Source organism: Amia ocellicauda, chromosome 6 (genome assembly GCF_036373705.1).
Source record: "Amia ocellicauda isolate fAmiCal2 chromosome 6, fAmiCal2.hap1, whole genome shotgun sequence".
In the NCBI taxonomy this organism is placed as follows: domain Eukaryota; kingdom Metazoa; phylum Chordata; class Actinopteri; order Amiiformes; family Amiidae; genus Amia; species Amia ocellicauda.
This window is the reverse complement of record NC_089855.1, coordinates 42,660,129-42,669,107: the sequence shown is the minus strand read 5'-3', so window position 1 is coordinate 42,669,107 and position 8,979 is coordinate 42,660,129. Positions and strand designations below refer to the sequence as shown.

At 47.9% G+C, this 8,979-nt stretch overlaps 1 non-coding gene across 1 annotated transcript; it reads left to right on the top strand.

The window, feature by feature from the left end:
* Positions 1–4,269: 4,269 nt before the first annotated feature.
* Positions 4,270–4,384, top strand: LOC136752030 (U5 spliceosomal RNA). Its single transcript, XR_010817210.1, has one exon. It is a non-coding gene; the product is annotated as a U5 spliceosomal RNA (small nuclear RNA).
* The last annotated feature ends 4,595 nt before the right edge of the window (positions 4,385–8,979 follow it).

Below are 8,979 nucleotides of genomic sequence, written 5' to 3'. Positions count from 1 at the left end.
TGATGGGTATAATTCTTCCTCTAGATCACAAAGAGATGTTTCTTCGCCTTTATAGAAACATGTCTCCTGGACCAAGACCCGGACATCATTCCCTACATAGGCAAAAATATGAAAGGTGGTCTCCATCACCAAGCAACCGTTTCTATTCAAGAACTAACAGTCCTAGCAATCGCTATCACTCATCTCACCCTGATCAGCACTGCAGTTCAAGATATTCTCGTAGTCCATCTGCATCCTACTCACACTCAAGGGACAGGTACACCAGGAGAACACCCAGTCCACATCACCATGAGAGAAGGCCTGATTGCAGATACAGCAAACGTCATCTTTGCTTTGATTCTGAGGATCCCACCAATCAGGGAAACGAGTGGTAGCAGGTGCTGCGGGCCAAGTAGCTGCTACATTGAATATCAGGGACCCAGAGTCTGAAGCTTCAGCTTTAAAAGAGTCTCCAACCTCATATTGTTTTGCTGTTATTGAAGACACTGCTGTTCAAGCCTTCATTGATACTGGTTCACAAATTTCTTTGATCAGTGAAAATTTAAGAGTGTCAATTCCAGCACTGAAGACAAAGTCTATCAGAAAGACATACGTGTTGGCAAGGTCAGTGACTGGTGAGTGCCTTGATACTCTTGGAACTGTAACCATTAGTATTAGACTTGGAGAGGAGGTTTTTCATCATGATGTTCAAGTGATAAGAAATTCCAATCAAGCTGTCATACTCGGATGGGATTTTCTGCAGAAACACCATGCAGTGATTGATGTACAAGGACAATTACAGTTGTGGAACTGGAAAGTCCCACTGTTGTTCTCTAAGCAAATCACACCTCTTTGTTGCAATGCTGTGACATTTGCGCCAATCAACATTCCTGCAATGACTGAGATGAATATCATGGCAAAGTTGCAGCCATTTACAGAAAATCAAATCTCAACTCCAAATTACTTAGGAATGCAACTACCCAGGTCTGTTTGTTGCCAGAACAATGTCTCCAGCGAAGAAAGGATTAACAACCGTTGGTGTCATGAATCCTACCAATGACAACTGCCATGTCCCAAGTAACACACCACTGGGAAATTTTTACTCTCTGATAAATCAGGGAGGTGAAGAGTTCCAGGTTATTGAGGCTACTGTGCACAATATCAGGCAGACAGAAGGCACAAATGACCAATGCACCACCTACCTTCCAACGTTTAATGGAGCTTGTGCTTCGTGGTCTACACTGGAAGATCTGCCTCATCTGTTTGGATGATGTTTTGGTTTTTAGCAAAACCTTTCCTGAACATCTGCAGAGTGTGGAAGATGTCTTTCTTCGCTTTTGAAAGGCAGGACTAAATCTGAAGGCCAGTAAATGTCAGCTTGCACGGGATGAAGTCTCTTTCCTGGGACATGTAATCACCAAGGGTCTCAGACCAGATTCCAGGAAGCTGGACAAAGTGAAAGATTGGCCAACACCAAGAACACCTACTGAGGTGAGAGCTTTTGTGGGTCTCTGTTCCTATTACAGACGATTCGTTAAAAACTTGGCCCAAAAAGATGCAAAACAGTTGGTCTTCTGAATTACAGCCTGAACAAGCTGTTCCTGTAAGACAAACCTGTGAAGATTTAGCAATAGACATTGATGAACTGAAGCAGAAACAACAAGCGGATGTCATTCTGAGAACTGTGATGAAATGGAAAGAAATGGATAACCGAAGACCTACTGCACGACGAATCAAAAACTCCCCGTCAGCTCTGAAAAAGCTCTGGTATGAGTTTCCTCGCCTGACTTTGGAAAATGGGATCCTCTGTCAAGAAATTAAAAACTTTCTGCAGAAAGCCTATACTTACCAATTGGTTCTTCCTGAATCCCTCATTCAGACAGCCCTCACTCACCTGCATGGAAATGTCTTCAGTGGACATTTAGGGACTGCACGAACTTTGCAGAGAGCCAGAAAAATCTGCCATTGGCCTTACATGTCACGTGACATTTACAAGTTCTGTACAGAGTGTTTTTACATGTCAGACTCGCAGTGCTCCAACACCAAAAGCTAGAGCTCCTTTACAACCTATTGTGGTGGATCGTCCATTCCAGAAAATTGCTGCTGACCTCACCGAGCTACCAGTCACTTCTCAAGGCAACAGGTATGTTCTTGTTGTAATGGATTATTTTACATGCTATGTGAATCTCTTTCCTTTTAAAGATCAGCGTGCAACAAGTGTAGCTCAATGCTTGTTTGAAGACTTCATCTGTCAACATGGTATACCTGAGACCATCCACACTGACCACACTGCTCATCCAGAAGCGCCTCCACAGCTGTTTAGAGATCCTGATGATGCACCTGTCAGTCCGCCATCAACACTGACGGCTTTGTCTGGAGACGTCCCTTACCCACTTCCAGTTCCAGCGAGCTCCAGTCATCACTCGATGCCGTCTCTCTCTCTTCTTTCTTCTACAGCTCCTGTCCAGAGGGATATGCTACCTGTTCCAGGTGTTGTTCCACAGCCTGCTCTAGCACTTGAGCCATGCCCAGGTGTCACCCATTCTTCCAGCCTTCGGGATGCCCAAGTCACAGTGCACCCAGAGACTGTGTCTCTTACCTCAGCGACCCCAGACTCCTGTGGCATTCCCTGCTGCATGTACCTAGTGGTCTTAAAGTTATAAAACCTGACAAGTTTAAAGATTTAGTTCTTTCTTGGTTTATACCTGTTTTCATGTTACATTACAGTTCAATACAGTAATGGCTCCTAATTTGCCATTCTTAAAAAAAAAAAAAAAAAAAGTTCCTATTGTACTGACATACATCTATTGTGATTTAATTACTGCAACATCAGTTTATCCCTTATGTTGTTCCCCTAAGAACATATTATTTGAGTTGCATGTTGTAAAGCCGGACAGGTTAGAGTGACGCACGTCTTTGTGTTCTGGATAGAGAGGAGTAGTGGCACTGCACTGCTGTGCTCGGCATTGTATTTGTAACTGCAACTCGGCCTCCAGCACCGGCACCATGTCGGTGGAAAAGCGCTAAGTGAGCTCACACTGAGCTCAGTGTAATGTCTGCTCTGGAGAGCTCACAGTGTGACCTAGTCGTGAGTTCACGTCTTTACTGGGTAGTCCTTGACAACTTAATTGACTCAATTCTTGGGCTTAATTGGTCAAAATGACCATTGGTTGAAGGTACTCAGGGACTGATGTGTAGAGAGACTTATTAAACCTGCAGGATTGTGGTTTTCCCTGATCAGAATTAACCAGCTCACCACAAAGGAACATGGTAGTTGCTATTGCAACATGGATTACACAAAAACATTGAAATCCAAGTTTGCAGTGGTCCTTGGGCCATTGTGTGGTGATCCAGGTCACTTCAGCACGAATTTTGCAGTGGTCTGGACTACAACTCCAGGGACTACTGTGCAGTGGTCCAGACCTCAGAAACTGTATGCATATGAACACTGAAGTAGGCATCATAACTGTAGCCAATACTTTGTGGTTAAAATACTTAATTTAATCCCTGTATTGTATGGAATAATAATAACAACTGTAAAACATAAGAGAAGGGCCTGATAATAAATACAATACACAATAGACTAGAACCCTTAGAATATAATAATATGAACATTTTCATTATTAGTATCATTGTCGTTTGGATGATATATTAATGCAAGTTGATAACATATTTTACAGAAAATGGGTTTAAGGAATTGTGTCAAAAAACTAAAAGAATTGCTTTAGGGACCATTGCTGCATTTTTCCAGACCAATGTATAGCCCACTTTTCTTTTAAATTATGTTTAAAACAAAATTGAGGAAGCAGTGGTTAGTTCTGAATCAAACATATTGACCCCCTCACTCAATCTGTAAGTCCTGCAGCAAACATTGGAATATGCATAGATATTTGCTCAGACTGGTATAAATGTCCCTAATAAATAACCAAATGCCATTTTTGTTGTTTCAAATGTGTCCAACATCTTACCAGTATGTCCTTTTAGTATGTCACAAAGGTTCCCTAATTCGTCTTACAAATGTTCCCTGTATGATATGAATGTTCCCTAAGCGTGTGACGAATGTTCCCTAGTTTATGTTACAGATGTGCCCTAGCACTTTCTCTCTCTCTCTCTTTCTCTCTCTCTCTCTCTCTCTCTCTCTCTCTCTCAATTTAGTGCATTTGTATTGTCAAAGCAATAAACAATATCATTATAAATCACAATAAGATGTAATAAAGTACAGAAAAACAAAATGTAATAAAATGTAATCTTTAATACACACAAATATGTATGGCTGGTCGTAAGCGTGTTGGACTCGGGTTCCTCTTCATTACTTATAACGCTTTTGCCTTTTGTTAAAGCTTTCCATGGAGGGGAATGTGGATTAGTTTGTACCATTCTTGGGAGGCTCTGCCTTGTTGGGGCGGAGCTGTGATCCAGGTGAACAGCAGATCGGGCAGAGCTGGGCATGTGGGCGGAGGAGGAGGAAGGCCGGTCAAGCAAATAAGCTTGCTAAGGTAAGCAGCTGCAGCAAACAGCACCCCCATCCAGCCAGCCAGGCAGTCTGGCTGGCAGTGACTGAGTGGTTGACAGACGGCAAGCAATGGAATGCACGTGCTCTGTGATGTCATAACAGTCAGCTCAGAGAGAGGTTCGTGATGTCATCGCTGAGATGGCTGGCTCTGTGTGTCTTGCTGGCTTTGTCTATGTGTGTCTGTGTGTGTGAGAGAGAGAGAGATAGAGAGTGTGTGTGTGTGTGTGTGTGTGTGTGAGAGAGACAGAGAGAGAGATTTTTTGAATATTAACACCTTTATTTTACTAAAGAAATACTAACAAAACATTTAAAACAAACTAGAAACACCTAAAAAACATTAAAAAAACACAGCCTATTCTAAAAACCCTCAATAATAACCACTACACACGTGCTACCAGTAAAATATTCAAGTGAATTAAACCAGTTGGTTTAAATGTCCAAAGTCAATGGCACAGAGGGCAGCCCCGACCCCCCACATCTGCAGAAAAGTTTCCAGGTCTCCCGTCAGGCTGTAGAAATTGTAATCCAGTCGCACTCTGGAGCTTACGAGAGACCTGAAGAGGGAGAGTGCACACTGTTGCTGCCACGTTCAGTCTGACTTCTCCTACTGCTCAGGATAGCCAGCTTAGCCTGCCCCACTAGAAAGTTTGCTAACTGACAAACATGTCTGTGGCGCTGCTTGTACTGGACTCCCAAAATAAACACAGTGCGTGAGAAAAGGAGGCCCAGCTGCTTGAACAGGCTCTCCAGTGCAGTGAACAGCAGCTCTAATCTAGGGCAGTGGCAGAAACAGTGAAAAAGTGTCTCTCTCTCCCCGCAGTAGGGGCAGGTGTCGCTCACTCTGGGGTCCAGTGTATGTGCAATAGAGTTTGTTGCGATGACGCCATGCAGAAGCCATGCAGAAGCAGGGGCTTGTTCAGGCTCCTCCAGACCGGGCAGGCATCTTCCCCCAGAGCCAGGTGCTCCCTCCAGGGGGTGTCAGGGAGGGGCTGCAGCTGCTGATGGTGCAGCTCCCTCACACTGAGCTGATTGAGCTCCTGACGATGATCTGTGGAGACAGACACACTACACAGACTGTGAGGCGACAGTAGGTGGCCTGATGAGCTAGGGGTGACTGAGACACACAGACAAACAAGGGGAAAGACAGTGTCAGGGTCCTTGGGCCAGCAGTGCTGCGTGAGAGCCTGGAAAAGCCGCTCCACAGCGCCTATGGGAAGGGCGTTCTGTACTGCCCAGAGAAATCTGGTTACGACTCTCAGTGACCTCATACCCAGCCTGGCAGCCAGGCTGTCGGCACCAAACCACTGTCCCCTGTTAAAATCCAACAAATCCCTCAGCCGGATCACGTCGACCTTAAGCAGGACTGACCTGAGGCTGCTGGAGAGCAGGAGTGGACAGCTAAAACCGGGGTTCCAGTGCAGTGGCTCCTCTTACAGCCAATACAGACTGCTGCCCCCCAGCTCCCTACCCAGGGAGATGAGCTGCCACACCTCTAAAACATTACTATAAAAAACAGGCAGGGAAGGAAGTATATTGGGACGTGTCTTAAGTAAAAACATGTGTCTGTCATAACAAGTGTCCAGGGCGGCAGACACTGGGGATCTGGAGGGTACAGGAGCCTCTGAGCTGCCTGCAGCCGAAAGGCACTCAGCCTGCTTAACAGATCTACCAACCCCTGTCCCCCCTCCTGGAGCGGCAGGTACAGCACTGCTTTGCGCACCCAGTGCAGCCCGTCCCAGAAGAAATCCAGGAGCAGGGTCTGTATCTGGGACACCAGGGCCGGTGGGGGGTCCAGACAGGCATAAGTGTGCCAGAGCATGGAGGCCACCAAGTTATTAATAACAATTGGTCTCCCCCTAATGGAGAGCTGGGGCAGCAGCCAGTGCCATGCCCTCAACCGGCCCTGTACCCTCTCCAGCAGGCCAGCCCAGTTCTCCTGCGTCTCCCCCAAAGTCACACCCAGCACCCGAGGGCCTGAGAGAGACCACTGCAGCCCCGCAGGGAGGGCAGGGGGGGCAAAACCCTCCCACACCCCAACCAGATGAGCGCTGCTCTTGCCCCAGTTGACCCTGGCTGAGGAGGCCCTGCTGAACTCCTCCAGACACTCCCAGAATGACCTGGATGTCTCGCTGGCCAGACTGTGTCTCAGCAGCATAGGCCGACACCCTGACCGCCTGCTCTGGGTGAGAAGGGATGGACAGCTCGGCTAGCAACTGCCTCAGCCTGTGCAGCAGGGGCTCGAGAGAAAGGAAGTATAGCATCCCTGACAGACTGCTAGGCTCACTCAGGCCACCATTGATCTTCAGCACACTGAACACACGACAGTACAGCATCTGAATAAATTCTACGAACCGTGGGCCGACACCAACTGCTCTCAGCACCTGAAACAGGCACTGCGGCCGGCATGATGTCTCTGAGCCGCTTAGCAAGAGCCTTAGACAGGATCTTATAGTCCTGACACAGCAGCGCCACTGGCCTCCAGTTCACAATGGAGGACTGATCCCCCTTCTTGGGCAGCAGGGTCAGAACAGCTGTACGACAGCTAATGTGCAGCAGCCCAGCTCACAGGCCCTCCTGCAGCACTAAGAGCAGGTGAGCCCATCCAGCCCCGGTGCCCAGCCCTTATTGAGCTCTTGCATTGCGCAGGTCAGCTCTGCCAGGGTTAGTGGGGCCTCTAACCCCTTGACCCCATCCTGTGGGACCTTAGGCAGACCCTACAGAAACTGCTGCTGCTGCTCCAGGCTGCCCGGCTCTGCGGAGTACAGCTCCCTACAGAACTATGTGGCATGACTACACATCTCTTGCCCATCCTGCAGCACGCGGCCCTCAGCCGTCCTCAGGCAGAGCATCACCCTGCTCTGCTGCCGCCTGCATTCCAGCCCAAAGAAGAACTTGATGGGCGCATCCATCTGTGTCAGGCTCTTGAACTGCGAGCGCACCATTGCCCCTCGAGCCCACGTCCCCAGCAGCTCTGACAATGCCTGATGCATAGCTTTGAGGTCCTCTAATGCCCCCGAATCTCCAGCATCCAAGGCTCGGTGAAGCACCTGAATCTCTCCTTCTAACTCCTTCATAGATTCATTAAAGCTGTCAGTCCTATGCTCAGTGTACTTCTGGCAGAAGAGCCTGGTCTTATCCTTGCCAATGTCCCACCACTTTCTCAGGGAGGCAAACCTAGGGCGCTCTGATCTCCATCTCTGCCAAAAGAAAAGAAAAGAATTAAAAAAAATCCTGTCCTGCAGCAAGCTATTATTGAAAAGCCAGTATTCACTGCGCAGCCGGACAGGAGGCAGGGTGACACTCACAGTGATGAGACAGTGGTCAGTGGTCAGGTGGGGGTGAAATGGCAGCCACCGATCAGATTGACATGATGTCTTAAGGTATAAAATCTATCCAGCCTGGCTTGCGACATAATGCTAGAACCCGGCCTCATCCAGGTGTACTGTATCACCTTTGGGTTGGCATTCCTCCAGACATCGACCATTTGTGCAACTGTGTATTACCTTCCAGCTGTTTTGCTGACTGTGGACTGGGCTCCAAATGATTCCTATCTAATCTATAGTCCACAGTACAGTTCCAATCACCCCCCCAAAACCAGGATCTCCTCAGCCCCACAGTCTGCTAGCGCTTTGCTGAGCACCGGAAACACTGACAGTCTGTCTCTCACAGCATTGGGGGCATAGATATTAATAAACACAAAGGTCCTTCCCCCGCTCTCAGCCTTTACCATCAACAATCTTCCACCAACAAACTCTGTTTTCTTAAAATAATCAATTTTAAAAGTGTGTGAAAATAAAATCCCCACTCCCCCACTCACACTAGAACCTTGGCTAAACACACTCTCTCCTTTCCACTCCCGCTGCCACTCACACTCATTCACACTGTCTGCGTGCGTCTCTTGTACAAATAAAAATTGAGACATAAAAAAACATACTATTAACCATCATCTTTAGATTGCAAAGCAGTCCTGACAACACTCTTTCCACTTCTTTAACCTGTAGCACTCCGGCTCACTAAACTCCGCGAGTGCCACATCCTGCAGGATCACTTGTGCAGATGCCAGGAACTGCTTTGCATAAGGGAAGAAGTTTTCTAAAACTACGTTCCTCTTCCCCTTGGTCTCTCTTAAAAAATCCTTATTGCTTTTAGCACTGTATCCCACAGTGTCAGTGGAGACGGGCTCGCCCTGGGAGTCAGCGATGTGCCCCTCAGCAGTGCTGACCCAGTCTGCGCTCTCCACAGCCGCAGCACTGCACTCAGACTCCCGGCGCCGCAGCCGGTCGGCCACCTTGGGTTGAAACGGCAGGTTCCCCCAGACAGACTCCCCTGACTGTGAGTCCCGCCGCCCCACAGCCCCCACACCGTCTCCGGGATCCTCCCACCAGCCGTCCTCGCAATATTCGCCTTTTTAGACAACTGTATCAACGGCCTCAGAAGACAGGGCAGACTGCTTCTGCTGTCTTTTCCTGGGCACTTTAAACCCATCA